This window comes from Dasypus novemcinctus, chromosome 9, assembly GCF_030445035.2.
Source record: "Dasypus novemcinctus isolate mDasNov1 chromosome 9, mDasNov1.1.hap2, whole genome shotgun sequence".
NCBI lineage: Eukaryota > Metazoa > Chordata > Mammalia > Cingulata > Dasypodidae > Dasypus > Dasypus novemcinctus.
In genome coordinates, this window is record NC_080681.1 from 11,114,621 (window position 1) to 11,139,162 (window position 24,542).

The 24,542-nt window shown below is 44.2% G+C and overlaps 1 protein-coding gene across 2 annotated transcripts in view; it reads right to left on the reverse strand.

Annotated features, from left to right (window-relative positions):
* The window catches only part of CTTNBP2NL (CTTNBP2 N-terminal like), a 65,919-nt gene extending 54,343 nt beyond the window's left edge, over positions 1 to 11,576 (reverse strand). The window contains exons 1-4 of one of the 2 annotated variants that reach the window (XM_058303032.1): positions 10,802 to 11,299; positions 9,909 to 9,947; positions 9,629 to 9,809; positions 61 to 182 (exon numbers count right to left, since the gene is read on the reverse strand). The gene's annotated coding sequence lies outside the window, so the exon portion shown is untranslated. Of the gene's footprint in view, positions 1 to 60; positions 183 to 9,628; positions 9,810 to 9,908; positions 9,948 to 10,801; positions 11,300 to 11,477 lie in introns of those variants that run through there. The other variant, XM_004473608.4, reaches the window with a different exon arrangement.
* Positions 11,577 to 24,542: the final 12,966 nt, after the last annotated feature.

The following is a 24,542-nucleotide window of genomic DNA, read 5'->3' on the forward strand; positions in this document are numbered from 1 at the left end:
GTAAAACTGTACCCTCTTTAAGGATGGAAGTGATATTCCTGGGGATGGGTTGATACTGACCTGATAATTGGCACAGTCACACTTTAGTCTTCAAATACAAACTCTTAAAGTTTTCCTCAGTTACAATTTGAGTTGACAAATATATTTAGAATGCCATCACCATGGTGGGATGGTGTCCAATGCTGCAAAATAAGACAAAATTTATTGTCCATGTGACCACACTACGAACAATTTGTTAAGTCCCATAAACGTCAAGTGTCATCATAGCTAATGATGCCTTACAGTTCTACAGTGATACTGGTAAGAAGGAAGCAAATAGTCCTTCAAATTTAAGCTGAATAATATTGGAAAAATAATGGGAATCTGATTTTACTTTTGGCAGTTATAGTTAGGGAAATCTTTTTTACTTTAAGAGGTTCATTACCATTTCAAGGAAAACTTCTGAGTATCACTAGAAGAGACTGATTTTTCTCTCCCTGAATTCACAAAAGTACATTTGTTTGAATCACCATGACTTATGCATAATGCACACAGAAAAATCTTTTAATTACAACTGAATTTTTCAAACTGCTGAATTCGTATAAGGACAGTTCTCATCCCCTCACCTCCCACCAATCTATAAACAAACATGAATCTGTCAACCTCTGGACTTTGTCTATAAGGCTGATGACTCATCCCAGCTCCTACTTTTTCCCATTTATTTTCAAATATTACATGTTGAATTATGTACAATTTTTTGGTGAAATGTTTTCTGAACAATGTGTTAGACCTTATAAACTTTTTAAAAAATGATAGGTTTTAAATTTTATTTGATAAACGCAATTTTTGTCTTGCATTTTAGGGCAACAAGTCAAAAAACCCAGCAGTCAAATAAGGCCTATGTCAAAGGAGTAACACAATGCAGTAAATGTGAATCTCTCAATTTAGGAGAGGGAATGTGGGTTTGTTGTGCAGCTGATATAGATTCCACATACAGGCAAACCACTAAGTACACTCAAGCAATTTCTGCCCAATACATAAATAACATGGTCCAGGATTTAAAAAAAAAAAAAAAAAGGTTGTTTCTAATCCCTTATTTATTGTCAGAAGTGTGATTGCCAGATCTTTGGCATGCTACATTGTACTCTACATATTCATTCCCTATTTTCTAAATGAGCTGTTACTTGTCATTGTCATCGTTCATTAAGTGACTCTGAAAGACAAGATCATTTCATCCAGATGTTCATCTCATTCCTTCATTAGACTCTCTCCAAGACTCAACTTTCCTAAGAGTTTAGACACATATATTTCTGTCTAAGGAATGCTACAGTCAATAAATTTAAAATAAAAACCACTTGTGGACATGTTGTCTGGATACATTATCATGTATCGTGGTAGAGCCAGATGAAGCTATAGCAGGCTTTATAATTTTCTCTATTAAGAAAATATACATAAAATCTATAATATAAAAAAGAAAATGTTACACATATTGCAAAATCCTGAAAAAATAAACCCATTTAAAGGTTAAATATGAAATTCATTTTTATGTTATAAGTAAGTGATTTCAAACATGAGCTTACCCAGCATGCCATTTAGTCTATTCATGTGCTATTTTCAACAAGGCAGGACCAATAACTAGGAGATCATCAATCTTTTCTAGATGAAATTTCATGTGCCAACAGTCAGAAGAATTACGGGTATCAAGAAGAGAACCCCTACTGTATTTCCTAAACTGCAACTGCTGATTTTACCTAGGAAGTATGCTGCTGTGCCTTGAGCTCTATTCATTTTATTCTGACCTATACCCAAACTTCACTTATTCTGTTTTTGGTTGTGCCTCTTCCTTCTCAAAGAAGGCCCAGCTTCTGTTTTGGAACAATGCAATAATAAAATGCAGTATTTTATTTATCATATGGACATAGAGTAGCAGAAAAAAACTACTGCAAACAGTTTCTATGGCTTTGTAAGCAGTAGGGCAGGGCAGGGTGGAGTATGAGTAAGATGTTCTTCTAGTATCTGGGTGGATGTCTTTATGCGCAACTGAAGGTTTCATTTCTTTCTGATGGTGGGTAATATGAGACGTGAAAGAGGGAAAGCATTTTTAGATGAGTCTTAGATATTTCCTGACATAGAAATAATTTAAGAATTTCTATACAGACTTATTAAAAAAAATTTGGCTAGTATAAAAAAAACAAAACAAATCAAATATGTTACCCAGAGATCACTCTTGCAAAACTGTATAAAACTCACTTTTTTATTGCATACGCAGATATCAAATTTTAAAAATTCATACCCAGACTACAACTAAGTTGAGATTCTGGCCATTCAGTAAGTTTTTCATATTAGTGATCAGATATGAGCAAAGGTATAAAGCAAATTGTTTCAACTGTATAAACTCTTTGATATTCATATTCATAAGCAAAAGTAAAATATGGGAGGCCAGTATTCATAAAACTCAGAAGAGACAAGATTATAATGGGTGCTTTTGAGAGCTCTCTATTAGATAATGTACTTTTGTAAAAATCTGGTATATGTGAAATAAAAAATAAAGAAACTTGTCACATTTATAAATGCTAAATCTAAAATAGGGACAAAATGAACTGCTATTTTAAAAAATGTATCCAAAGATACCTCACATTAGGGGGTGGAAAGTGTTGACACATTACCCTAATTATCCCAAAAGATTTAAGATTCCCCACTCTCTAATAATTCTGGTTTTTTCAGAAGGGGTTATTTATACATGTGGGGTAAAAGATGACAGCCTTTCCCCTTATTTCATTTTTGGATTTTATAGTCAGGTTAGAGGAGACAAGCATGCCGGTATGTTAGCCGAAAATAATTTCCTGATCAAGAAAGCAAATCTTTTGTACATCTGCTAAAGAAAGCTGTTTCTGCTATTATCATTTACAAAAGCTCTAAAATTCAAGAGACAAAAACAAATCTCATTTTACTGAATTCTATAATACCATATTTACAAACCAAGCTTCTTTCTTTGTAAAAGATACTCTTTTGTAAAAGATATTTCTGGATTATCTGGATCCCTGTACCACATGCTAAATGCTTACTACTTTTAAAGATAGGACAAACATATCTAAGCCTTCCCTTTCTCATGAGAGCACCATACGTAATATTTCGAGAATGCCATGCTTTGTCTTATAAGTCTGCTTTTTCCAGCCACACACGACAACATTAAATAGAACAAATGATTTTAGAACAGTTTTAAAAATTGTGAATTTCAGGATCCTTTGAGGAAAGAGGTTTTGAGTCGTCCTGAATTATAATTTGCTTAGTGTATTTACAAATCAATTACAATGGTGCTAAGGAATCAAGATGTTTGTTTATCCAATAATGTCAATATAGATTTTGAAGTAGGCCTTAGGAGAAAAGCTCTGAAACTAAGTTAATATTCTTTAAGGTCAACATTTATGACACTGCAGTATTCTATTCAAATGCACAGTGCTCTATTCAAAGAGATTCCAGGACACCAAGCTTTCTAGATTTATGCTTAGTACAGAAATTAATAATGATATCATTGTAATTAAGTGTTAATCACCACCATTTCAGAGTTATAAAGAAGAATTTTCTAAGACAAAGTCAAGCGATAATAATATTAGTAATGAAAAAAGAAACATAGGTTGAGCTATATATTACTGTGCACCAAGCAGTATTCTAAATACTTAACTGTATTAACTAGTTCAAATCTCACAAATACCATAGGTGATAGTTACTTAAACAACCATCAAATTTATCTTTATCATCATCTCCATTTTACAAATGGGGGAACTGAGGCATAGAGACTAAATAATTTGATCAGACTCACAGTCAGGTGCCAGAAATGGAATTTGAACCCAGGTAATCTGACTCCAGAGGCTTCCTTTGTAACAAGTGCTAAATTAGTTCATATCTTTTTTTTTCAATCAGGAATTGTGAATGGGGAACACTTAGCTAAAACATGATCTACAAAAATGGAAGGGACTTTGGAAATAAAGTAATTCAGCATTTTCATTTCATAGATAATAACTGAGGCCCAGAGTTCATACATGAATTAGTGAAGATGATAGTTAAATAGTAGTACCAGTTCTAGCACTCATGTTGTTTTTGTTTTTTTTCTTTCCTTGAGGTACTGGGGCCAGGGATTGAAAGGATTTTGTATGTGGGAAGCTGGCACTTGACCCCTGAGCCACACTGGCTTCCCTGAATTGGTTTTTTCGTTTGTTTTGCTTGTTAGTTTTTTGTTTTTTCAGGAGGCACTGGGAATGGAACTCAGGACCTCCTATGTGGGAGGTGGAAGCTCAACTATTTGAGCCATATCCACTACCACTCATGTCTTTTTAAGAACCAGTCTAATCTACTTTCTGGGACAACATGACAAGTATCAGGTTTTGTTTTTGTTTAGTTCTGTCTTAAGACTCAAGCATCTCTAGTGCATCTGTGAGGGTTTGTGTGTGTGTGTGTATGTCTATTTCTCTCACTGCATCTTCTATTTGTTGCCAGCAAAATTTATATGTATTTTGAAGAAAAGGAGGAATTAGCCTTATGTCCATAAACAAATATACAAACATCTCTCGCCTCAAATGAGGACATTAGCACAAAGCTATTAAAAACAGGTCTGTCTACCTGGATATCTATTTACACCCTTTCAAGTAGTCTCATCTGAGACAATACCAAACCAGAAGAACTACATTAGTTAAGCTACTGGAATGGATGACAATGAAAATGAATGAAGTTTATGTGTTAGAATTTTTTCATCAATAAAAAATAGATGTCTTATAATATTGGAGTATAACCAGACATTTGAAACACATCAAGGAAATGTGTCAACAGACTTTAGTTTACATGAAATTATAACATTTCAAATATATTTATCTGCCTGTTTAGATCATCTGTCAGACCCCTAAATTTTTGCTTTTCTGAAATAAAGCCTCCATTACTTGTAAAATACCATAACAAATAGAGCAGAACAGAAATATGTAGATTGATTTTGTTTTTTATTTCCAGTAAAATGATTCATGGGTCACAATTCTACAGGCAGCCAGGAATACAAAAACCCTTCAAATACTAATGTAAGATGAAGTCATTAATCCTATCGGGATTCCAAACTGGGAAGAAACTCATAGAAGTATGGTGTGGAAGATAAAACTGCAGGTGTCTGGGTTTTAGCTACGCCCTTAACCTGACTCTTTCTGAACTGCGAACAACTTTACACAGAATTGCGAACAACTTCAAACAGAATTGTTATAATTGGTGATGATGTTTTGCCTTCTAAATCAGATCACTGATTTAAAAAAAAGTTTATTATCAGTTGAAAATTACCAACAATTAACCGAGCAATTGTTTTGCTCCATGAGGTTCTCTGGGGACAATAATTCTCTTGGGAGGCACCATGTTGTAGCAGAAAAAGCATGGACTTTGGAGCCCAACAGACTGACATGTCTGGCTTTGCCACTTAATTGCTCCTTGATTATCTAAACCCTTCCTTGAGCTTTTAATTCTTCATCTGTAAAATGGGGATAACAGTACATACTTCAACAGGAGACTGGGTGTTTAAATGAGTAAGCGACTGGTCAGTTCTCTTATCTCTCATCACTTTGGTGTACATATCTGGTTTCATTTGAGATGAGAAGGAAGCTTTCCTTTTTCCAATGGGTTATTAGCTATCATTCATGTGTCTAATCTAGAAATCAAAACAAGTTTGCACCTTCTGACTTGGCAGGTTAATCTGTTCCAAGAAGGAGACAGCCTGGCCAGTAACAGGTAAAGTCAGTTTTGGGAATGTACAACACATGCCTAGGATAACAGTATCTGCATATTATTTAGGGAAAGAAAAGGACATTCTTCTGCCTAGATAAGCTCTTTATGCCTTTAGCATATATAAATGAAAAGCATGCCTTTCTTTGTTTCCATTGAATTTTTACAGCCTTTAAGCAAGTCACAATTTTAACCTGTAATGATTGAGAAATGGGTTTTCTAAAAATACTACAGCTATTTTTTTTTTTTACATTATATCAAATGCATAATAGATTTGTCTTCACATTCATATGCATAGGGGCAGTTATCACATTCTACTGTATCAATTCATCTGTTTACATATCTAACTTCTTACTTACAAACCTCTGAATTCTCCTGGACAACTACTGTCTTATTCAATTTGATAAATCTTAGCACCTAGCAGCCACTAGTACAAAAGGGTACTCAATGTTGGGTGTGTCTAGGAAGGATTGGAAAGAAATGTACAATACCTTGAATTCCAATTAAGACAGAGCGACTTTATCCTTTAGGAAATGAGAACCCACTAAACGTTTTAAAATAATGAAAGCATAGTTTTGGGAAGATTAAGACTTGAAGTACAGAGCTGATTTGAATAAAAATAATTTGGAGGCAGAAAGAACAGCTGAGAGAAAACTAACAGTGGAGGTAAGAGGCAAAAATGTGTAAAGTAGGTTGGTGGCAGTAAGAAAGGAAAAGAGAAGACTGATGCAAGAGATACTGTAAAGAAAGAATTTATAGTAACCTGGTGACTGATTCCATTTAAGGAGATAAGAGGGGAAATAATCCTAGATCAGCTGAGGTTTTGACAGTGGGTGACTAGAATGATGATGCCACTAACAGAAATAGGGATTTTAGAAAAGGAACTGGTTTTAGAGAGGGAAATGGTGAGTACAACATGTGACATGCTGAGTGAGAAGTAATTAGCCCCACAAGGGGAAAGTGTTAAAAGAGTCAGCTAGTGTGGTGAGCATAAGGGCTTAGAAGCAGAGAAACCTTTGGGGGTAGAAGCTTTTAAGAAAATTTCATCTGTACCCTCAAGTTAAGGACAAGAGGCAACAAGAAGTTTGTAGACAGAACTGGAGAGATCATCTTTGTAACCCCAAATACTAAACTAATTAAGAACCACTGTGGTTCTGTTGTTACTCCCATATAAACTTTCTGCAGCAGAAAGGGCTGGTTAGCAATAACCAACGAATGTGGCACTTCTTTTTCCCCAAAACAGCGAGGGCTTCTCTCTTTTCCCTACAACTTTAATGTTAGTTATAATTTCTAATTCTTGCTTCCTGTTAAAGTAATTCATCCTGCTGCTCCTTTCTGTTCTCCTTCCTCTCTGGCTTTAACCTTGCTACCAGGGCAGACCCAGAACATACTTCAGCCTAGCCTTCCCCAGGAGCTTGGCACAAAAGATCCATGCAGATGCTTCCAAAGCATCAGGAGTCTTTTGTCTGTGAACCCCATCACCCTGTTCTCTCCAGTTCTCCTTTCTAGTTACTATTAAATAGTAATAATTAAAGATTATATTCTTTATGGCTCCAGAAGTCAGAAAGGATTCATTCAGCAGCAAAGAATACCATTATATTGGAAGCTATGATCATGTACCTGAAATACAGAGCTGCAAAATACTTGGCAGCAGAAGAACCTTATTACTACATTCTTTATAACTCCTGCCTGCCCATAGTTGTGTTTACACCCCCCCCCTCTCACTTTGCCTACTCTCATCTTCACCCTTAACTCCCCTAACCATGTTTTCTTCTCATTCAAGTTTTGGTGGCTCCTATGACTGCTCCTTACTCAGGGAGCAAGGTTATCTTCAAAACTAAGGCAAAAATGACTTTTACTCAAAATTACTACTGAAAATCCCTTAAGGGAAGCAGACTTGGCCCAATGGATAGGGCGTCCATCTACCACATGGGAGGTCCGCGGTTCAAACCCCCGGCCTCCTTGACCCGTGTGGAGCTGGCCCACGCACAGTGCTGATGCGCGCAAGAAGTGCCCTGCCACGCAGGGGTGTCCCCATGTAGGGGAGCCCCACGCAAAAGGAGTGCACCCGGTAAGGAGAGCCGCCCAGTGCGAAAGTAAGTGCAGCCTGCCCAGGAATGGTGCCGCACACACGGAGAGCTGACACAGCAAGATGACGCAACAGAAGGAAACACAGATTCCTGGTGCCGCTGATAAGGACAGAAGCAGCCACAGAAGAACACACAGAGGGGGGGGAGGGGGCGGGAAGGGGAGAGAAATAAATAAAAAATAAATCTTTTAAAAAAAAAGAAAATCCCTTAAATCTTAGAAAACCTACAGTGTATTCAAAAAACCATTTACATATCATTAGAGATGGAGGTACTTAAGAAAGCAGAGCCTGGAGTGGAGCAAATTGCAATTCAGATAAGAAGACATTAGCTGGTTAAATCCTTTCCCTTACTTTTTCTTTGGCTAAAAAATTTAGAAAGGTAATTTTCATGCCAAAATTATTAAACATACACACTCCATCACAGACACACACTGTCCTAAACATCTTTGAATCAGATGGCTGAGATGATGACATATGGAAGCTGTTTCCCTCTGCTTAGGAACCTTAGCTATATACTGAAAAATTTATAACAAAATCAATCTGTAACTAAAATTAGACATTAATTCTTGCACCTTTGCTACAATGCTGAAGGAGTAAAAGTATATTTAATATTAGGGTCTCTAATTCACATGTAATGCAGTAATAATAACGGCAACTACTGAGTGCTTTCCACGTGTTCAGTACTGTGCTTTGTGCTTTATATACACTCGTTAAAGTAATCCTTAAGAAAGCTCTAAAAGTACATAGAATTATTTCCATCTCAGAGTTGAGGAAACTGGGGCATGGTGAAGATAGGAAACTCTGCTTTTTCTCTAGGTAACACAGTGAAGGAGTGGCAGAGCTGGGATCTGAATCAAGGTTTGCCTCTAATGCCTGTGCTATATATCACCACCCTGTATTAGCCTCATGGTAAATAAGCCATTTTCTCACTGAAATGCTTTGAACTAAAACTTGGAAGACTTGATTTTTAGTTATTAGCAGCAAATATTCAGGAAATAAGAACAAATGGACTTTAGAAACAGGCTGACAAGTATTCCTGGGGTTAGCAACTACAGACTGGACAAATTTCTCTAGAAATAAATCTCCGCTTCTTGTTTCATGGCACCAAACACCAGTTCAATGGCAACCTCTCGAAACACCATCTAATCCACCCAGAAGAGCCAAAAATTCCAATCCTGTTCTGCAAATTAAGTGGCAGTATTGCAAACCTGATTCTGCCAAAAGACGAATCCATTATGGACTGAGCATGTCATGACCACCGTAATCATAATCCATTCGGGGACCCTTCTACTGTTCTGTGCCCCATTCATATATTCAGTGCTACTTCAGTACGGCACAAAACCAACTCAAAATCCATTTTAAAAATCCCAGAGCAGAGCAGTAACTTGTGAAAATCAATACACTGGAAAATCACAGACATCGGATAAAGAAAATAAAGTTTAATCAAGACAAAAAGTAGAGTATACTAACAAGATGTGTCTTATCTAATGAGAGTATTATCTTTCCAACTATTTCGTCACACTATATTTTAGTCACTGCCTGTATCTGCCCTCAAAGAATTTATAATAGATTTACGTAGACAGCTTTATCTAGACTAGACATACAAAAAGATCTTCTGCATACAGTGCTTTTTCTTCATTTAACACGTCCAGCCAGGTTTTGAAAAGGTTAGAGGAAAGATTTCCAAGCCCCCAGAATGTATCAAACAGGTCTTGCTTATTGTTTCAAATAACTAAAGAGCATTATTTGCTTTTTCCTCTCTGCTCCTTGAGACCCCGGCAAATCACAGCTTTGGTTTCCTTAGACTCTTACCTTAGTTATTTTCTGTTCTCTGCTCATGTAATCAGATAGATTTTCCTTGGATTTCCTGTTTGGCTTTTAGATTTTTCTGCTGCTACTGCTGGGGGCCCAAGCCTTATCCTCCTGTTGCAGTACACTTTCTGTGTTTTCTGGGGAGACACTAGTTTCTTCTTCGTGCTTTCTGACTGGAGATCTGTGAAAAATCACCAAACATATCTGTCAGCACCTAGAGTGGCTCCAAAACCTTCCAGTTTTGGCTAGGAGGGTAAAAGACAAGAGCTATTACAATTACCTTCTGCGATTCCAACTCCTTGCAACTTACTGCTGTTAGCTTTGGCAATAGATAAGGTGTGAGAGGGAATTCAGAAAGAAAGCAAAAGAAACAGTGCAGCAATTTTTAATGTATGTAAGTGCCTTATCCATAGACAATTACTGGGGATTATATGGCATTAACATTGGGCCAAAATCATGAACACTTTGCACCTGCTGCAACGAAGGCCAACCTAACAAAGCCTCTATGCACACACTACTGAGACACTTTTTGGTAACTAGACATGTGAACAGCTGGAGTTTACCTTGCCTTTATTTATAATATCTACCTTATGACATGATTACCCTTATCTCTGAGATTTTAAAATTGCTTTTACTGTTCATCCATCCCTTAAATGTTGGTAGATGGTACTGGTCTTATAAAGCTTGTCAAAAATATTATAAATGTATTATTTTGCCCTGGGGGGGAAAAAACACCCACCGTAAAAGAAGCGGGTAGTTGGGAGAGTAATCAAAAGCCACAGGACCCGATTAATCATAAACCTAGACAACTGAACATGAATTTTCTTCAAACACTTCCTGGCTTTTGTTGCAACAGACCTCTATCTTCAAGGTTAACTGCAGTCTCCCTGAGCAACAGACCAGCCCACCCTAGAATGACAGACTCCTTCCTGACCTAACGCTATTCCCTTACTTAGCTGTACTGCTTCATTTTTAAAGCACGCTGCTCTCCACTTCCAGCAACGCACGCCGCATTCCTCCTCACCCGAGGCCAACGCTGCGGCTATCCAACACACCCACCCCACTGTGGCCTCTAAGAGGATGGCTTTTCATCAAATTCCCAGGGGAAAAAAAACACAAAAAACAGGGTGCAAGGGAAATGAACACGACTCAAATCTTAAAAAAAACACACACCCGAAAACCAAAAAGCTTGGTCGCCGGGCTCTCCCTCAAGGAGCAGCGAACAGAGGAAGGCACAAAGGCTGGCGGGGAAGGGGGTCCTAGCTCTCCCTCCTCCGGGTCTACAGAAGCCCCCTCGGCTCCTGCAGCGGGGGCTCCCGCCCCGCCGAGGGGCTGCAGGGGGAGGCAGAGGAGGGGGCGGGGCCGCGCAGCTCGGGGCTCCGAGGTCGGCTTCCCCCACCCCTCCTTTTTGGGAAACACTGATTTTCTTTTAGGGCCGCCACCAGCTCGGGCCCCGCCCCGGCGAGCAGGGACAGGTGTAGGGAGGGATGTCCGGCCTCCCGGAGGACGACATGGGGCGGGGGGCGGCCGCGCGGGGAGCCGGAGCTGGCGAGCCCCGCGACACGGCGGGCGCGCGCGGCGGAGGGCGTGCGGAGGGCTGGCGTCGCGGAGAAGCCCCCGGCTGAGGAGACCGGCCCTGACGGCCGGCAGCCGCCGGGACCCGCGAGCGCTGAGGGGGCGCCCCCTGCGGGAGCGCGCGAGGTGGGCGGCGGCCCCGCCCCCGCAGGGATGGGCGCGAGCGCGGCTGGGCCGGCGGCGGGAGGGCTCCGGCGTCCCGCCCTCGCTCTGCGCTCGAGAACCCGGTCTCCCGCCGTCGCCCGGCCCCGGCCCCGGCCCCGGCGGCCCCTACCTTTCCCCGGCGCTCCGGGATCCGCTCCCCGCCGCCTCCGCCACCCGCTCCCCATCCACAGCCCCCGAGGCCCCGCCCCCCGAGGCCGCCTGGCAAGGCTATTGGCATCGACCCAAGCCAATCAGCGCCTCGCCTCTCCAGCGCCGCCACCAATCCGCGCCGGCCGGAGGCGGGGCTTCTCCAATGTCATTTAGGCTCCTCCCGGGGCCCCAGGATCTCTTTTGTTTGGAGAGAGCCGGGCCAGGCTTGGGCGCGCGTCACTTCCGGCAGGAAGCGCGCCCCTCCAGCGCGAGGGTGGGCGCAGCCCCTCCCGGCCTGGATGGTCCGGTTTTCCACCTTCCGCACGTTGACGGGGCGGGCCGGTGGGGGAGTGCTTCGTGCTTTGCTGCGATGGTTCTGGAAGCTTAGGAATGTCTTGTGCTTGGATTGTGGTTGTACATATAAAATTTAAAAAGCTAAAAAAAAAAGAACCTTTGGTGTCTGCTTTAGAATTAGTTGTTAAGAACCGGGTTACGTGGCTTCCCTTCTCCCTCTTTTTCTTTTTCTTTCTCTGAACGCGCCTGCGGGTGTGGTGCTGGGAGCGAGACACGGGGAGACCACCAAACGTGCAGAAGAGGAAGCCAGCTCTCGAGCCCCTGGGGCGCGGGAGAATACCAGGGAGGGCAGGAGCCGGGCGGACCTTCCTTCCAGGCCTTTTCTCTCTACACCACGGGGGGTGGGGAGAGGGGCGGGGACCTGCCTTCCAGGCAGAGTCGAATAATTGCATATTGGTATGTCAAGTTTTCCAGGCTAGGCTTGACCCATCATATGAGGGGCAGTGGCGTTTGCAGTGTAGCTGGAGCAACCGGCAATGTAAAGGATGCGAGGCACGTCTGTCCCTTGTGAACAGGCCTTGCTGGTGGCAGGAGCAAATAACCCAGAGTGGGGAGAGTGAGGTAGACCTAGTTGCATCCTTACCTGAGGCCAAGCAGTCAGGAATCCTTTTTCATAGACTTCAGTCCAGTTCACAGATTGATTCAGCTGGTTAAAGCACTAACAAACACGACATTATTTCTAATGTGATATAACAAATATTTATGATACGATTAGATATTTCTAATGTATAAAAAATGGATTATTTTAATTCATTATTTCTAATCATAGCAAAAAGTATAATTTTGCTCGGCAGTGTTAGGGCCTAGTATTCACCGAAGGAGACACGGTGCTTAAGGCAGATGCAGCCCTTCCCTCCTGCGGTTTCCAGTCGGGTGGAGGGATATGGTCAGTCTGCAATCCCTTGGGAGTTGGAAGGAAGTAAGCCAGTGTTCAGCACGGCATCACTGTGCCAGGTTCTTTCACATGATATCTAATCTTTACTATTATAGGAAATCTATCTTGTAAGATAGACATCTTTGTTGCTGTTTTACAGATTTGAAAGTAAAGATTGAGAGACATCAAGTAAGGTGACGGAGCTAATAATTGGAAAAAGCCTTCCAACCAAGAATGTGTGGCTCCAGACCTGTACCATATTCTGCTCGTTGCACATTGGCTCTCATAAGGAGGACTTGCCCAGTGGATGGACGTGTATGACTGCAAAGCCACCATTAGAACCAGGCAAACAGCTCCATGCCTCCCTCCCCTATTAATTTTAGCTTTGGGAGGGTACTCTCTCTGTAGAAAGAACAGTTTGACCATGGACTGAGGTGTTTAACAGCTGCCTGAGTGCTTTTGGCAAAGGGAATACAGAGCTCCCTATGTTCAGGAGACGGACAGTCTGAGAAGCAAAATGAAGAGCCAGGCATATAGTAGGTGCTCAATAAATACGACTTGAAATAAAATACCCGACATGCATAAAAGCACAGTATTAGCTGCTGGAATAGGCCCACGGACTGGAAAAGTCCCATTTCCTCCTCCTCCCTTTTGCTCTGCCTAGGAGTGTGTAACAAGGAAGTGCCTCATTGCCTGACAATGAGGCAGATGTGGGAGAACAGGCTGTTTTCTGCTGGCTTGTGAGTCACCCTAAGAGTTGCCCTAGTGAATCAGCCCCTCCTTCCCTCCCCTCCTTCCCTTTGTAGCTGTTACTCCCTCCCCCCCACCCCCCCCACCCCATTCTTTTCCCAGGCAGATGGGGTGGGAGCACTGCCCTGTGGCCTGCTACTTGCCTTGGCACAATCGACTGGACTCCCTCCTGCCTGTTCCTGAGTGAGTGTGGGAGGACCCGACAGGAATGAGGTCATTCCTGCCCTGTAGGATTCAGAGTCCCCAGGGCGTTCAGACTGCTTTCCTCTTAGTTCATCACCCCTGGAGGGAGTCAACAGGCAAGGCTTGTGATCCTCACGTTACCTCTGGCAGTGCTGGAGAAATAGTTCTGGAGTTTGGTGATTCTTCTGTGTAAACATCTTGTACATAAAATTAGAGTCTGGTGCAAAGGTGTACTTGGTGGTGTGAACTGGGTTCATAATAAATCTGTACAACATGACATTTAAATATCTATTGTTTTATTTAGCACCTGTTTACTACTGTCAAGCAACAACTCAGTAAGGAGGTGCTACAAGGCTGTAAACTGTGTCAATGTAAACTTCCTAGGTAGGTGTTCTATGGATATTTACTGCTGGTTTGGAGAGACAGTGATGGAGGAAAAGAGGGCTAGACTGGAATTTTAAAAATTGTGAGTTCTAACTCTCCCTCTATCACAATCCTACTTGGCAAAGTAATCTCCCACTTCACTCCATGTAACCTCATTGGTAAATGAGTAGAAGTAATGGGCTAATTCCTAAAGATTATTTCGGGGTTACGGATATGTGATAATTGTTTATGCTAGTTGCCATTTATCAAGCCTTTACTATGTGCCAGGCATTATGGAATTTGTTTTACATATTTTATCATTTAAATCAAAGGAATCCTGTAAGATAGAAGTTAACATTCCCATTTTACAGATGAGGAAATTGAGGCACCGAGAGGTCTGTGATCGGGGAGTTAATAAGTGATGGACATAGAATATTTACTCAGCTCTGATTCCAAAGTGCAACCTCCTAACTACAAAGCCCTATCATCTATCATGTGTCATGAGTTAGGAAGAAAGGGAATGTAGCAAATAACTTTAAACTTTGATGGAGGGAATACTTGGAGTTGAGTAGCAATCTTCCTGGGGTTATGTGTATAGTTTGGACTGATTATAAAACACAGGAAAGCAAGAGAGGAGGGGATAGCAGGTGACTCTGAAGGCTTAGGAGGGAAGGGGAGAGCTTTGGGCACTTATCTGAACCTCAGTTTCCTTATTTGTGAAATGGGATAACAGCTTCTACCTATAACACTAGATGATTGTGAATAGCCAAGTGAGATAATGAACATGAAGGTATTTAGTAAACTCTATGAGGGACAACCATAAATTTTCTAGGGGACCTTGCTCAAGTTCTTTCCCCTCTCTGGGTCCCAGCCCTCCAGCTAAACATCTGGGGACCAAACATCTGGGACCTTATGAGGCTCCTTCTGACTGTGACGTAGTGGCACCTACAAAGCTGCTGGGTGAGTTAAAGAGAGAGAAGTGGGAGTAAATGAGAAAAGCCACATGGCCTACTTCCTTTTCGTTTTGTCCTCGAGTGGCCCCACTGAGGTCAGAGTGTAGAAACCAGAAAGGGCTGTCTAGCCCAGGGCCACAGTGAAGCCGGCGGAGGGCGCGCTCCCCACTGCGCCCAGCACTCCCCCCGTAGTTGGCTCCCACAGTCTTTTCCAAGTAGTCCTTGAGCGGTCTCTTCCTGCTTGGATATGCCCATTCTGGGGGGTGAGTTCAACTATTTCCAGGTGTAGCGCTAAATGTATGTCTCAGTTTATCCTCCCCCCCCCCCCCCCAGTCTGAGGGATAAGTCCTGCAGCTGTTGCTTCCCTCTTGGCCATCTCCTGGGGCACGTGAGGGAGCCCTGGAGCACATTTTCTCCTTATTTCAATGTGGGCAAAAAGCATAGCAGGTAGAGGACGACCAGGGACAGCAAGTCAAAAAGTCAACTTCTGGGACAGTCTATTTTGGTTTTTAGCTAAAATTTGGGGCCAGCTTGGCCATAGGGAGCTGAGAAACTTTTATGCTAGACTGCAGAGGGAGAGGTCTGGGAGAGAGAGGGAAAGAAATCAAACACCGAGTGCCCTAGGTGTTTTACATGTATCACCTAATTTAATGCACTCCACGGTCCTAAGAGGTCGTTCTTATTCCTCCTAGTTTTTCAGATGAGTAAGCAAGTTCAGGGTCACATGATAATGATTACAATGATAGCCATGATATCAATTGACTCCTCAGTGCCTATTTTGTACCAGGCACATTATTTCCTTTAATTCTCACAGCAACCCTTTAGAGTAGTGATAATCTCATTGGACTGATGGGGCAACTGAGATTTAGATAGTTCAAGGAAAGACGTTGGTCTGAGATCACAGCGCTCGGTCCTCCTAGCCCATGCTGCTTCCATTCCACCTTTGCCTCATGGCGTGGGGGGTCGCAGAGGTGGGACCCGAGCCCAGGCTCTCTAAGCCAGTGCTCTTTCCATTATGAGGCTGCCTGGCAGCCCTGCCAGGGGGTGCAGGAAACTGGGGCCAAGTGGTCTTTTGGATCTCCAAACCTGACATAGGATAGCAAGGAAGAAGCCAAGGCCAAAGTCTGCAGGACCCTGGGGACAATTTGCCTGGGAAACACATAGCCAGGGCAGCCTGCTGGGAACGGCACAGCAGAGTTACGGTCAGGGACCTTGAGAAGAGCAGCCCGGGGATTCGGACTTCTGCCTCGTGCACCCTCCCGTGTGCAGCTCACAGGCTCCCCTGAAGTTGGTGGGCCCGGGTGAGGACCACAAAGCTCCAGAGGGTCCTAAAAGAAGGGTGGGTGGGGCGCAGGGCAGCCCAAATAGAAAATTCCTCGACGTCGATGGGATAAACCATAGCGTTCCCAAACCACTGAGCAAAGTTCTCAAGGATTTGGGTAATTTTAACTCCTCCGCTCATCCCCAAAGTACAGATTGGTCCGTAGATCCCTGGAAAAATGCTCTCTGTTCCTTTGGATGAGTCTGAAATGTTCCTTTTCATGTGAAACTTTGGAATGATTAAATTATGATGGAAAAACACAGTGGTGCATTGATAAACTGGTGGATGTTAGGTTTGTTTTTTCCTGAGTGTAAATTTCATGCAGATGGACGGGTGCCTATTATTTTTTAAAAAACTGTTTATAAGGTTTCATTAAATCTTAACTCTCCTCTTCCAGTGGCTCCCGTTTCTGTCTCTTCCTTTAACTCCTCATCTGCCCCAGGTGCCTTTTTCCCCCAAAACTCTGGAACCAGACCCCCTTCTGTACTTGTTGGGCTATTCAAAGCTCTGGGCTGGGCAGCCTTGCCAAAAGGGCTGAAGCCGACCCCAAAGCTGGCTTTCTTTCTCTTTCCCTTCTATTCTCCGTTCTCTCCCACATACGGCCTAACATTAAGCAGAAAATAATTTCTGTGCTAGGGCCCGAGACAGAGCTTCTGCTCGGCCAGGCTGCCTTAGGGTTTCAATCTGATGACAGTCAATTATACATTTCCCCTGGTCTGTTATTTCAGCTGAAGCACCACAGTTAGCTGAATGGGTCCTTTTTACTCACAAAAGGGAAAAGAAATATTTGTAGTGAAAGTAATGACCCAATTATGGCAGCGCCGGCATTTCTAGGTAATTTCCTGGTAAATGGTCCTTTGGAGTAGTCTGGTGCTAGAAACTTCTATGCCCTCCTTTCCTGATTCATGGTTCCTGCTGGGCCCCTGTAGCGCCTAGTCTGTGTGACCAGGCAGCATAGATTTCCTGCTTCCTTGGAGGGTATATTAGTCAGGATTCTCTAGGCAAACAGAACTGAAAGGAGATAACTGTAAATGGTATAATATTTCATAAAGTTCTCTCATGCAACCGTGGGGATGCACAAGTCCAAATTCTGCAGGAAAGTCTGTAAACCAGGGGCTCTGATGAAAGTCCTTGATGAGTTCCCAGGAGACCTTGGCCGTCCAAAGTAGAACTGGAAATTCTCTCCCTGAATGCTGAAATCACTTCCCCTTTTCAGGCCTTCAACTGATTGGATAAGACATCACTCGTTGCTGACAGCAATCTCCTTGGTTGCTTTATAGATGTAATCAGCCATCTATGCAATCAACTCACTGCTGATTAAAGTCTGTGACATGTCCTTGTATTACAGTTAGCCCAGTGCTTGCTTGACCAGACAACTGGGCACCATTACCTGACTGAGTTGACAGATTAGCCTCACTATCATAGAGGGGTTTGTATATTTTCCACCATCTTTTCTTTCTCCCTCCATATCTTCCGTTTGTCCTCCTTTTATTCCTACAGTAACCACTGAGTGCCTAATATCACTACAATGAGAAATAAATAACCCACAGATCTCCGGGCACTCACAGTCTTGAGGGGGTAGACATGTATATCCTGGTAACCCAAGTACTCCTGCTTTCTGGAGCCACACTGTCCAAATAAAATGACTTGAACCACTATTTCATGGCATTACAAGCTCTAGCCTCCTTCGCCCTCTTTCTAAAGGCTGCTTCATGTATTGACTGGAACTCTTCCAGATGTCAGGAACAGAAAACTCCATCCAGTCTAACCAAAAGAGAAAGGGTATTTATTGGCTTGTGTAATAGAAAAGTCCCCTGAGTACTCTGACTTCAGGTGAAGCTTGGTCCGATTGCTCGAAAATGTTGCCAGGACCAGCTTTCTCTCTTTCTATCTCTCAACTCTACTTCATTTGTGTTGACCCCATTTTCACACAGGCTTTCTTCTTCAGTTGGCAGTAAGCACGGTAGCTCCACCTCTCCTATTCAATAGGAAAGAGTACCTGCCTCTTTCCCAGAGGTCTGAGAAAGCTCTCACTGTGCCTCATCGGCTCTGCTTGGACCATGCCTTCATCCCTGAACCAATCATTTTGGCCAGGGGGATGTGTTGCTTTGATTGGCCAGGCCTAGAGCATGGGCTCTACCTGGATCTATGGATTTAAAAAGTTGGGAAAATACAGAAGACAGGAATTGAAGGTGGGGAAGGGTATAACCTCAAAGGAAATTGTGCTTGCTTCCCTCGGTCCTTCCTTCCCTTCTTCTGTGCCTGCGTTTATCCCCTCCCTCCCTCCCTCCCATTACCGGTGGCTCTGGTTTCTGGGCTTCTAGGTTCTTGGCTTATGTTGCATAAAATAATTTAAGGGCATAGGGCAGACAAGGGAGTAAAGGGTTTATTGAGAAACAGCTAAACGAGAAAAGAACACGGTCCTTGCCATCACGGGCTGTGGGTACACCGCGGGGTGTGTCGCAGGCAGGGGACCCCAGGTCAGGGCTTTTTAAAGTCTGTTTGTGGTTCTGATTGGTTGCCCTACCTGTCATTTCTCAGGGGGCCAATGACTTTTGAGGATGTCCGGGGCTTTCCTTTGAACGAGATCTCATTCCAATCTTGTTCAAAGTGAGATTCTCGTGGCGGGCATCTCCCAGGGTTCTTCCAGCAGCCTTCTTGGCGGGGTCTTTCCTTTGGGGGTTTCCAGAAGGGGTTCCATGGCCACATGTTTGCCAGGTCTCAGACTCATCTTCCCTTTTCCTAAACTACCCAACCTTTCTCCCTTCCCTTTCTCTTTTCTTTCTCGTTCTCTTTCCTTAACCAGAAGAAGTGGGCATGGAGGCTTGGGAAGCCGTAATAAGTCCACTACCCCTTTGCTTTCAGGTCAGCTCAAGCTGCAGCCTGGTTTTGGCCCCTAAACTTGTCTCCACCTCTGGCTTGGCCTGTGCTTTCTTGCTGCTGGTCATCGTGAGAAACTCGAGGATGCCTGCCCCCTTCCTTTGTGGCCCAAAGCACTACTAGCAAAAGACGTGCAGCTGCTTTTCGCTGTGGATTTGGAGGCGTGGGCATTGTATGGGCAGCATTAAACGTTGTTTTTAGACTAGAAGTTTTCAAATTTAAATGTGCATCAGAATCAGCAGGGAGGCCTTGTTAAATTACAAATTGCTGGGCCACACCCCAGAAGGTTCTGTTTAAGTAGGTTTGGGATGGGGCCCAAGAAGTTGCATTTCTAGCAAATTCCCATGCTTTGAGAACCACTGTTTAGACAATTTATTTTGAACACGTGTCAGTGTTTATTTCAAATTTGCCCCAAGGAGAGAGACCTAAATAAAATTTATTAAAAATCCTTTATTGGTAGGGATATGTTATAGGGAATGAGAATACTTAGCTGACTATTGTACTAAACACAAGGAAAAAGAATTTCTGCCTAAAAATCATTAGATGCTTGGCTGATAATCAGATGACAGCTGGAAATGTTTCCCGTAAGTAGGCTTTTTATTTAATGTTTATCAGACAATTGCTTAAGCATTTGATCGGGAATGCTGACATCTTCCTGGATGAACACTGATTTACATCATTGCAAAAAAGTTCAGTCCTAAACCAGTTTTGTAATAACTTTTCTATTATAGCAGAAAATTGAGAATTATGTCAGTGAATACTGTTCCTGGAAAGTCATGGGTCGTTCTCTCAAAGAATTCTGCATAGGCTTCATCTGTCCCATTGTATTTTCTTACCAAATTTCCAGCCCTCTCTCTGTCTCCCGTCTTCTCTTTCAGGGTTAACCTTTTTGAAATACCATTCATTCATTCATTCATGCGACAAAAATATAGTAAGTGCCTGTGTACCAGACTCTGGGGTTACCATGGTGAACATGACAACCAAGCTCCCCTCCCCAAAAGTCCTGCAACCTTGCATGTGGCGCAATCTTATTCTTTATTTCCTAACCATTCTCAGCTCAGCCCAGGAGTCCCTGACTTTCATAGCTAGATCAGCCCACGAAGTCACTTTTTTCAACAAAAAAATCGACTTGTACCGTCTTTGGAGGCCAACTGATTCAAACTGCAGCCAGCTTCTGTGATGATCTTTGTATTTATTTACTTGCTGCGTAGACAAACAGCTAACTGGAATACTTGGGGGGAGGTATTGAGTAGGAGTAGCCTTCGGTGGCGCACAGAGGAAGCTGAACCTTCCAGGAGGAGCTGCTTGACTCCTGTGTAAAAGAGTGGACAGACAGTAGCTTTAGAGCCAGACCTACTAGCTGCGAGACACGGGCATGCTACTTAACCTCTTTGGGTCTCTAATCCACACTACGGAGGAAATAATAATGTGTTCCACAGGCTGCATGAAAGACACAGGCTGGTTAAATGAGACGCCAGGGGACTATTGACACCTTTCTCTCATTCCTCACCAGTCTATCCCAAGTCCCAGCAATTTTACCACCTAAGTATCTCGAACTCCTCCATTTCTACTTCTACCACTGCCGTGGTCTGACCCTTATCTTGTCTCTATCCAGAACAGCACCCTCCTAAGTGGTTTCCCAGCATTCATTGTGGCCACCGCCAATTAGCCACAAACAGTCTGAGCAGAGGTTTTTTTTTCCTCATTGCGCATTATCTTTTTGATGTTCCCCCCCTCCCACTCTCCCACCCTGCTGTTTTTTGCTGTCTGTGTCCATTCACTGTGTGCTCTTCTGTATCTATTCCTCTTTTTGTCTTCTCTTCTGTCTTTCTCCTCTAGGATTCACTGGGATTCGATCCTGGCAACCTGTGATGTGGAGAGGGGTTCCCTGTCAATTGCGCCACCTCAGTTCCCGGTTTCGTGACTCTCCCCTTGTCTCCCTTTTGTTACGTCATCATCTTGCTGTGTGACTCACTGGCGTGGGCACTTGGCTTGTTGCGCGGACACTCGGCTCACCACGCAGGCACTGGCTCACCACGCGGGCACTGGCTCACCGCGCAGGCACGCTTTCTCTTCTTCTTTTTCACTAGGAGGCCCCAGGGATCGAACCCAGGTCCTCCCATATGGTAAGCAGAAGCCCTATCACTTGAACCACATCTGCTTCCCTTGGATGTTTTTTTGAAAACTTTATTTATTCCCTTTCCCTCCCTGAGATGATTCTCTCATCTGTCTGTCATTGTCTGCTCGCCTTCTCTAGGAGGCATTGGAAACTGAACCCGGGACCTCCCACGTGAGTGGCGAGTGCCCAGTGGCCTTTGCCATGTCCACTTCCTGCAGGCTGTGGCTTCTGCTCCCTCGTGGCATCTGCTCGTTTAGGTGTCTGCTTGTTGTGGCAGGTGTGGCGTCTAGCTCATTCCGGTGAGGTGTGGGCGTCTGCTTGTCTTCTCTAGGAGGCACTGGAACCTGAACCCAGTACCTCCCATGTGGTAGGTGGGAGTCCCACTGGCTGAGCCACATCTGCTTCCTGAGTAGAGTTTTAAAAAATGCAATCATGACACGCCCCTTGCCCTATTATAACTTTTTGGTGCTCTTCGAATAACCTGATTTCCGTAGCCCTCATTATTCGGCTCTTGCTTCTCTCTCCAGAATCTAGTGCCATTCTGCCCCTGGCTTTCTCCGCCTCAGCCAGCTGGCTGCTTTTCTGTTCCTCAGAGTTCTTTGTTGATGCTGTCCCATTTTCCCGGGCGGCTCGTCCTCTCCTCTACCTAAATGAATCCCACGTAGACTTCAGCTCTTATCTCAAATGTCACTTCCTCAGGAATGTTTCCTGAGTCCGGTAGAGCGAGTTGGTCATAGCATTTTGCCGTCATGGTATGTACCCTGATTTGCAACTATATGGTTGTGTGATTATTTTGATTCATGAAGCTTTTCGTAACTCTTCCATTGTGCTGTGAAGGCAGGGATGCCGTGTCTGATTTGCTCATGATTTTTATCTCCAGTGCTTTAACACAGTGCCTGGCATAGAGTAGGTATGCTGTAGATGCTTACTGAGTGAATGAAAGAGTACAGTGTATAAAAGGTGCTCATTACATGCTTTCTGCTGGTCTCCAGATGTGGTGATGATACTGGGAAGCCCAGAAGGTTCCGGTGGCCCTCCTGAGAAGCCCTTTTCTAATGGCCCCCCAGGACCATGACTTGCTCACCTTTTACTCCCCAGTGCTTAGAACAGGGCTTGGCACCTGGTGGCTACTCACATGAATGATTGTGGAATTGAGGAATTGTCCCAAAGGGATCATGCTGAAGTATGTGGACAAGGGCCCACTAAATTAGCGATGGCCCGTCTGGGTGGGTCTCAGGATTACGGAGACCCGCGTGGAGGCGAATGTTCTGGGTGGAAGCTCCTTCTGCTCTGATGGCTCTCCAGCCTAGCAAAAGATGCCTTGTTGGGAATAAACCCACAAGGAGCTTTTCTAGGCACCTAGTGCTATACAACAGAGATGGCAATAAGAACGCAATAAGATTTCTTAACCATTTCTCTTGCTGCCCATCTGTTTTCTGTAGTATTTATCAGTAGAACTGGTGGGAGAGGGGAGTAAAAAGGCAGAGGACACAGGAAGAAAGCAGAGACCTGGGTGCCTGGGGTCCAGAACACAGCCTTCCTTTTGTAAGCCCCCCACCTTCTCTCATCCACCCTTCGTGCTCAGCTCCCACTCGTCTTCCGCCTGCAGTCCCGTGCCTGCCTGCCCTGGGAAGCTGTCTCCCCGCCATCGCCAAAGACCACCGTGTGATAACCACGGGGCCTGTCTCAGCCCGCGCTTGCATTCTCTGCAGCTTTGGACCGTGTCCCTTTTCCTCCTCCTTCAGCTACTCTCCTGCCTCTCTGACTGCTCCTTCCCATTCTTTTTCATGGCCATCTCTTTCTCTTTTTGCTCTACACGTCATCTGATGGCTTAGTTTACCATTTCTACCCGGATCACCCCCAATTCCAAGTCTCACGCCCACACCTCTCCTGAACTCCAGACCCTGCCATCTAATTGCCTGTGGGGCGTCTCCGTGGTGTCGTGACCCTCCTTTTCTCACCCACCACACCCTGCCAATCACCAGTTCCTGCGGGGGGCAACAGGTGTAAAGCCGGACCGCCCAGGACCAGCAGGGACAATCTGCCCAGCCTCTCTGTACCCTCACGACCTTCAGTCAAGCTCCCATCCTCCTCCTCCCCGTGGGTCCTGGCTACAGCCTTTCTCCTGTCCTGTGTCTGCTCCAGCTCACCGCTCTTCAATCCATTTCTGCATGACAGATTTTTCTAAAGTGAACGTTTGATGGGATCACTTCTCTGCTTAAGGCGTTTCAGTGGCGTCCCACCAACTTCAGAATACGGGCAAAGTGCGAGAGTGCGGTTCATGGCCTGGCTTCTGACGACGTTTCCAGCTCCGCCTTCTCGACCGCCTGGCCCCAGGGCCAGGGCCCTCAGAGCGCCAGGAACCCCTTACTTCACTGTGCTCGCTGACCTAGGACCGTTCTGCCAGCACCACCTTTCCTCGGCTCTCCTTGTCCAGCTAACTCCTCTTGCTCCAGGACTCTCCTCAAATGTCGCTTTTTCCAGGCTGTGATACCCCTATCCCAGTTGTCCTTGATGCACTTTATAGGCACGGCCGTGTCACTTGTTTGTCTGTCCCTGTCCCCCACCCCCCCACCCCCACTGAAAGCTCCATGAAGGCAGGGACTCGGCCTGGTTTATGGCTGTAACCATAGTTTGTAGCCTCGTGTGTGGCACGTAGTAGGCACTCATAAAGTGTTTATCAAATGAAAGAACGAGTTCCTAGAATTTTGTCATAGTCTATTGCAGTGATTAAGGACGGAGCCAGATTGCTTCAGTTCTTCAACACTGTCTAGCCAGTTACTATGCCTTTCTGACATGATGTGTTTTTTAAAGATTTATTTTATTTATTTCTCCCCACCCCTTTGTTTGCATTTGCTGTGTCTATTGTTTTGTGCTAAGTCTTCCTTTTTTTTTTTATGAGGCACTGGGAATCCAACCCAGGACCTCCCTTGTGGAAGGGAGGTGCCTAATCTCTTGAGCTCCCTCTGCTCCCTGCTTTGTAGTATCTCTCCTTCTGTTCACCTCCTTGTGTCTCTTGTTGTGTCATCTTGCTGGCTGATGCCAGCCTGTAGTGTGAGCTTGCTGTCTTGCTTGTCTCCTTCAGGAGGCACTGGAAGCCGACCTTGGGCCCTCCCGTGTGGTAGGTGGGAGCACAATTGCTTGAGCCATATCTGCTTCCTAGTGTCGTGATTCTTGAAATGCTTCCTAACTCACAAGATGGCTTTGAAAATTACATAAATTGATATTGATATGTCTGGCATAAAGTA